Source organism: Colobus angolensis, unplaced genomic scaffold (genome assembly GCF_000951035.1).
Source record: "Colobus angolensis palliatus isolate OR3802 unplaced genomic scaffold, Cang.pa_1.0 Scaffold101, whole genome shotgun sequence".
In the NCBI taxonomy this organism is placed as follows: domain Eukaryota; kingdom Metazoa; phylum Chordata; class Mammalia; order Primates; family Cercopithecidae; genus Colobus; species Colobus angolensis.
Genome location: NW_012111031.1, coordinates 3965312 through 3971632, shown reverse-complemented (window position 1 = coordinate 3971632; position 6321 = coordinate 3965312). Strand labels below are relative to the sequence as shown.

At 40.3% G+C, this 6321-nt stretch overlaps 1 long non-coding RNA gene across 1 annotated transcript in view; it reads right to left on the bottom strand.

Moving 5' to 3' along the window:
- Positions 1–2658: 2658 nt before the first annotated feature.
- Positions 2659–6321, bottom strand: part of LOC105510070 — a 7315-nt gene continuing 3652 nt past the window's right edge. Inside the window, exon 3 of the long non-coding RNA XR_001001520.1 lies at positions 2659–3275. This is a non-coding gene — a long non-coding RNA (uncharacterized LOC105510070). The remainder of the gene's footprint in view (positions 3276–6321) is intronic.

Genomic DNA, 6321 nt, shown 5'->3' with positions numbered 1-6321 from the left:
TTACTAAAAATTGCCAGTAGAGGCCCTCTGGCTTTCACGGTGTGACTTAAGGTGAGAGGTGGCTGCCCTGAGGCATCACTTTATTTTACAAGGCATACAATTCCATCAACAGAATCAAGCCCCTCTGTAGTCCTTACAGTTATTGTCCCCACACTGTTCAAACAGTATGGCTACTACCTGTCCCAATGCCCCACCTTTTATCTGCACTGCATCCCAATTAGCCACAGGTGGGAAGCCTCTGTAATCATGGTATCACTGTGTGGCTTCATTACTACTCACTCACTGTGCCACGGGTCTTTATTGCCATATGGTCGGTAAGTAACCCAACTCTAGCATTCCATCCTGAGTGCAGACACTCTTGGTAACAAGCCTGGCTGATTGATCAGTATCACGAGGGTCATATTTTGAGAGGTAGTATGGACTACTGTGTTTCAAGACAATCTGTCTGGGTGGAGGAAGGAGAGGAGTTTATCTGCTGAACCCATCTTGTTTTGATTAAAGATTTACCCCAAGGACATTAACTCCACTGCACTTACAGCTACACTTTGTTAGAAGCCCAACAGTTAGGCACTATCTCAGCCCTCTTGGGGTGGGAGGTGAGATGTGTGTGGCTTGGGGAAAGGGAGGGGAACTATTGGGATGTGTCCATGTGAAGTCTGTTGCTTCTGTAGTCTCTGGGCAAAGCCCATACAGTTGGTTGCTACGGTGGCAGTTGGGGAAATAAGTGGTCAATGACCCTGGAGTCAGGCCAAGCTGTTTGGCTTATAGGTGACATATACACTGCTTGATAATGTCTAACACAATGCCCTTCTTGAATCTTGGTTTTCAGCATTTCTTTAATTCCATTTAGTGTTCTTCCAATAAATTCTCATTTTTTGCTTGCTAATCAGAGTCGATTTCTGTTTCATGAGGCCAAGGAAACAATTTTAAGCAATATATATATTTTTTGAAACGGAGTCTCGCTCTGTCGCCCAGCCTGGAGTGCAGTGGCCGGATCTCAGCTCACTGCAAGCTCCGCCTCACGGGTTTACGCCATTCTCCTGCCTCAGCCTCCCAAGTAGCTGGGACTACAGGCGCCCGCCACCTTGCCCGGCTAGTTTTTTGTATTTTTTTTTTTTAGTAGAGATGGGGTTTCACCGTGTTAGCCAGGATGGTCTCGATCTCCTGACCTCGTGATCCGCCCGTCTCAGCCTCCCAAAGTGCTGGGATTACAGGCTTGAGCCACCGCGCCCAGCCTTAAGCAATATTTTATACTCTCCTTAGTGCTCCAAACACTGCTGTATACTTATTCGGTGCTAATGCTCAATGAACTGCAGAAACTTGTCTATGTAGTGTACCACTTATCTATCGCTGTATAACAAACTGCTCCCAAATTAATGACTAAAGCAATAATGATTCACTGGTTCTCCTGCTTATCTTCTCTGGTAGATGGGTGGGTATGGGTTCAGATTCTCTCTCCATGTGGTCTGTCATCTTCATAGGGACTAACCCACACTTCTCACGTGGCACCTGGATTTTAGGACAGCAAGCCCTAATGCTCTTATCAAGGTGCTTGCTGAGGTGCTATTGGCCAAACAAGTCACAAGGCCAAGCCCAGCATCAGTGTGGAACTCTGCACAAAGGCATGAATGTCAGTAGGTGTGATTCATTGTAGGCCGTCAGTGTTACAGTCTACCATGGGGTATTTACATTGTTCTTTAGAGCAGAGACTTCTGGTGGTCCCCCAACAGCTGTTCTCCCTTGCTTCTGTATTAAGAGATCCCTGAATTCTGTTAATGAATTCATGATTCTCAAAAAAAAAAATTTTTTTTCCCTGTATCCCCATAGTAAGGTGTGGTTTTGTGTCCACGTTTTGATCAATGGGATGTAAACGAAGGTGTATTGTGGCAGTTTCCAGGAACTTTCCTTAAGTGAGAACAGGCGTGTGCCTCTGGCTTTTTCTTTATGCCTTCCCGCACCCCGCTGTTTAAAATGTGGGTACGACTTTTGGCTGCCATCCTGGACCCTTAAGCACCCTCCAGGTATGATAGAGTTATGAGTTGAAGGTGCCTGTGTCCCCTGAGGACTTCACTGAGGAGAACTTTCACTTAGTCCTGGAATTCCTACCTCTAGACTTTAACCTGGGATACTGATCTTTTATTTAATCTATCGTTATTTTGGGTTCTGTTATTAGCAGCTAACATAATCCTGTCATACTGTTGAAGTATAGTCTCTCTCTATGTTTTTAGACCATACTCAACAGTATGTAATTTTTTTTTTTTTTTTTTTTTGAGACAGAGTCTCACTCTGTTGCCCAAACTGGAGTGCAGTGGCGTGATCTCAGCTCACTGCAACCTCCACTTCCTGGGTTCAAGCGATTCTCTTGCCTTAGCCTCCTGAGTGACTGGGACTACAGGCATGCACCACCATGCCTGGGTAATTTTTGTATTTTTAGTAGAGATAGGATTTCACCATGTTGGCCAGGCTGGTCTCGAACTCCTGGCCTCAAGCGATCTGCACGCCTTGGCCTCTCAAAGTGCTGGGGTTACAGATGTGAGTCACCACACCTGGCTCACAGTATGTAATTTATTACCTTCCACTCATCTTCACCCAAAACATTCTGATGGCTTTTATTGATTAGAAGAGGAGGAAAATGCATTAAGTTTAGTTGGCAGAAACTGTGTGAATTTAAATCAGTGCATTTAGAGAAACATGTGTAGCTCATCAAGTCATTAAGAAAACAAAAAAGAGGAAACAACAAAATGTTTGTATTCCTGTAGCCCACAAGAGACAAAGCTGGAACAATGCTGGGGTCTGGTCAAGTAGGGAAAGCTCTCAGTAAGACCAAGCACAAACCCCACTTCTGGTTTCCTTGGTTTGGGGCTGTCTCATGTTAATGACACCTTTGATGAGAAAAACCACATGCAAATGAAACAATTCGTTGTCCCCACTTGGAGGTGCAGTGGTGGTGGTGGGGAGAACTAGGGAAGCGTTTGTGCATCAAACAAAGGTTGGGATTACAAGGGTTATAAACGAACGAGATGTGCCTTCAGTCACAGCCACTTCTTAACTGCTGTATGTCTATGTGACTCCTGATGACTTGGTCAAAGAAAATATCAATAAACTGCCTTAGCTGTTTTCCTTGATGGGGAGAAATCAACACGTTTGGAAATGGAAGAGTTTCCTCTCTTGGTGCAGTGGCTTTGTGCATTGGCTTGAGCTGTAGTAATCTGGCAGTTTGTTGCTTCAGTCACTGACCCTGGCCCTTGCCACTGCCAGGGAGAGTTGAGCCTGCACTGAAGGCATAATAATACTGGCTTAATACAAACGTTACAGAAAATGTTTTAACTTTTTTTTTTTTAAAGGTCTGTTATCTTTACACCCCACCACCCCAGAAATGAGCCAGAGCCTTTGTGATGACTAGATTTGTTTGACTATTTAATCTCCTTCCCCATCTGTTTTGAGAAATATCTAGTCTCTTTATCAGAAGAGAGCTTAAAGTCTCACCAACATTCTTGTCCCAGGTATCATGGGCTGAACTGTTTCCCTCAAATTTATATTTTGAAGTCTTAACTCCCAGTACCTCAGAATGAAACTGCATTTGGAGATAGGGTCTTTACAGAGGTAATTAAGTTAAAATGAGGTTGTTAGAGTCATTCAATGGAAAAGTATTTGTCAAATGTCTACTATGTGCCGGGCACATGTTAGGCATGCAGCCCCACTGGTTAGGAGAACAGATATAGACCTACCTTCATAGGCTGTCTGGCTTCGTGGACATGCAGCCTGTGTAGTCACATAGTTCTCCATGTTAGAAAGACTCTGTGGTTGGTTTAAGGCTCTGTTGTCACCATCTTGAAATTCTTAATAATTTTTGAATGAGGAATTCTGCATTTTTTTTTCCTCTGGATCCTGCAAATTATGTAATTGGTCCTGCTCATGGAAATTGGTGTACTAGAAGAATCAATCGTATTCTCTGCACTGAGGAGTGTGGTTTGGTGGCGTGGAGAGAAGGCCAGTGTAGCAGAAGTAGGAGAGTATAAAAAGATGAAGATGATGATATTCACAATGGCGGGAAGGAGGGGAGCCTGCTGCTGGGGGATGAAAAGATAAATGAGTGGAGCAGCAGGGATTCTTTTTTGTTTCCTTCACTTTTCCCCCCCAAACTTTATTATTAACCCTGAATAATTCAGATAAACTGAACAGGTCTCTATTCCTTGAAACCTGAAAGAATCTAACATGCACATATGGGAAGTTATTTAAGTCATGGGATTGAAATAGAGGAAGAAGAGAGGAGAAATGAAGATGCTTGAAGACCAGTGTTTCCCACACTATCTATGAAAGAACTTTTCATTCTTTTTCATTACCCTTTTGTCATGAACTGATATTAACACTTTGGAATGTAAAATAGAAACAAATTGCAAAAAATTATAATGAAAACAGAGGCACACCAAATATTGTACAAGCTCACATTTTTTATATTAAACAGAAATAGAATTACATTTCAATAAAAATAATCAGAACAAACATAAATGAAAGAAAAAAATTACAAAATGTACATTTATTGAGAGTGTCCAGATAGATCATTAATAAAGACAATTGCCATTGTCCTCCTAATATTTATCACTTCACAGCCATAACAACTAACAAAAAGTTGGGAGAGAAGTAGCAATTTCCCACTAAACAACCAGCATGAATGTTAATATTTGAAGTTTTAATGTGACAAACGAGTGGGCTCTTTGCTTGTTAAATTATCTAATCTAGGTTGAATTGGTGACATGCTACTTGCAGGAGATGATGTATATCTAAATTATTTTTATATTTTATTTTAACAACACTAGTAGTATAAAAACTAGTCTCTCAAAAGTATGTTGAAGGGAATGGAAGAAGAGTTAAAGCAATTTAACAAAAGCAGGATAATCACTTTTAACTTTTATCCTTAATGACGGAAACAATGCGTTATTTTCAAAATTCATCTTCAATCTTTCATCAGTAGCCAGTTTCAAAAACTGTCACTCCAATTATCTTTCAATGAAATAAATGGATTTTGGATCCATTAATTTCTTGCATGTGGAGCTTATTTTGATAGAAAATACTCAGATATTTTATCAAATTTATAATTAGTTTTTAAAATATTTTGTATATAAATGTCCTTTAAGTTTGATGGCTTTATTGTTTCATTAGTCTGTAATGATTTTAGCACTTCACTATGGCTAAAAACTCAATAACAGGGGATTACACTTCTGAGTAAAATTAGTACAAACTCCTAGTTGTTTAATTCTTTGGAATTACTTCTCTGATCATTATTTAGTTTGCTACTATGATTACTAACACATTACTGATGTGTGTCTTGTACTGGCAAAATTGGACAGTAAGGCTTGTTTTGCCATCTATAATTTAGGGTGAAAACAAATGACACAAATTTTTACTTCCCTAATTTAGGTAAGAATTTCCAAAAAATAGGCTTGATTAAAAATGAAAATGATTGTAAAAACAACAAGTTTATAAGTAAATAAATATTTACATTTTCATAGATTTTTACTCTTGGGTTGCAGGTGACAAACTTTGAAATTTTACTCATTGTAATGTCATACTATTGCACATGACAGGGACACAACCATGCCAGCTACAACTCAAGAACCACGTTGAAGAATACCTGAACTGTTTAACAAGCAATGTCCAATGATCATGCACTTGGATAGTCCTGAAATGTCAAATCGATATAAACACTGCTAAGCACTTATCCTTTTAATTTCTGTACTTATTTCCTTGTGGACTAAACACAAACAGTTTGCAGACTGACACTGCTCCAAGAACCACACTTTGAGTAGCATTACTCTAGGGAACACTTACATTGAAGGGACTGGCAGAAAGAGAACTAGTGAAGGAATTTATGAAGTAACAAGGGAGGAGAACAAGGAGACCATAGATTTGTGGAAGACCAGGGAATTTTTAAGAGGAAGTGGTTAGCTATATTGACTGCAAGAAAGGTCAGGTAGGTTGAGGACCAAAAGAAGCCATGGGATTGACAATTATCATCAGCGACATTTGAAAGAGTGATTTCAGTAGGGTGCTCTTGGTGGTAGTGAAAGAAAGCCAGGGACCAGCAGGCTGAGACATTGGGGAAGCAGAGACAACCAATGGGGACTACCCTTCTAAGGAGCTAAGTGGTTAAGAAATAGAAATAGTGTGGTAGCTTGGGGGTATAAAAACTTTGAAGGAAGACTTTTTAGAACCTTCCCCAAATTTTAATATCACTGAAGGGGTCTCAAGCTGAAGAGAGTTCCCTCTCTAGATAGAAAGTCTAAGAAATATATATATATTTTGTAGGAGTCTTACAGCAAT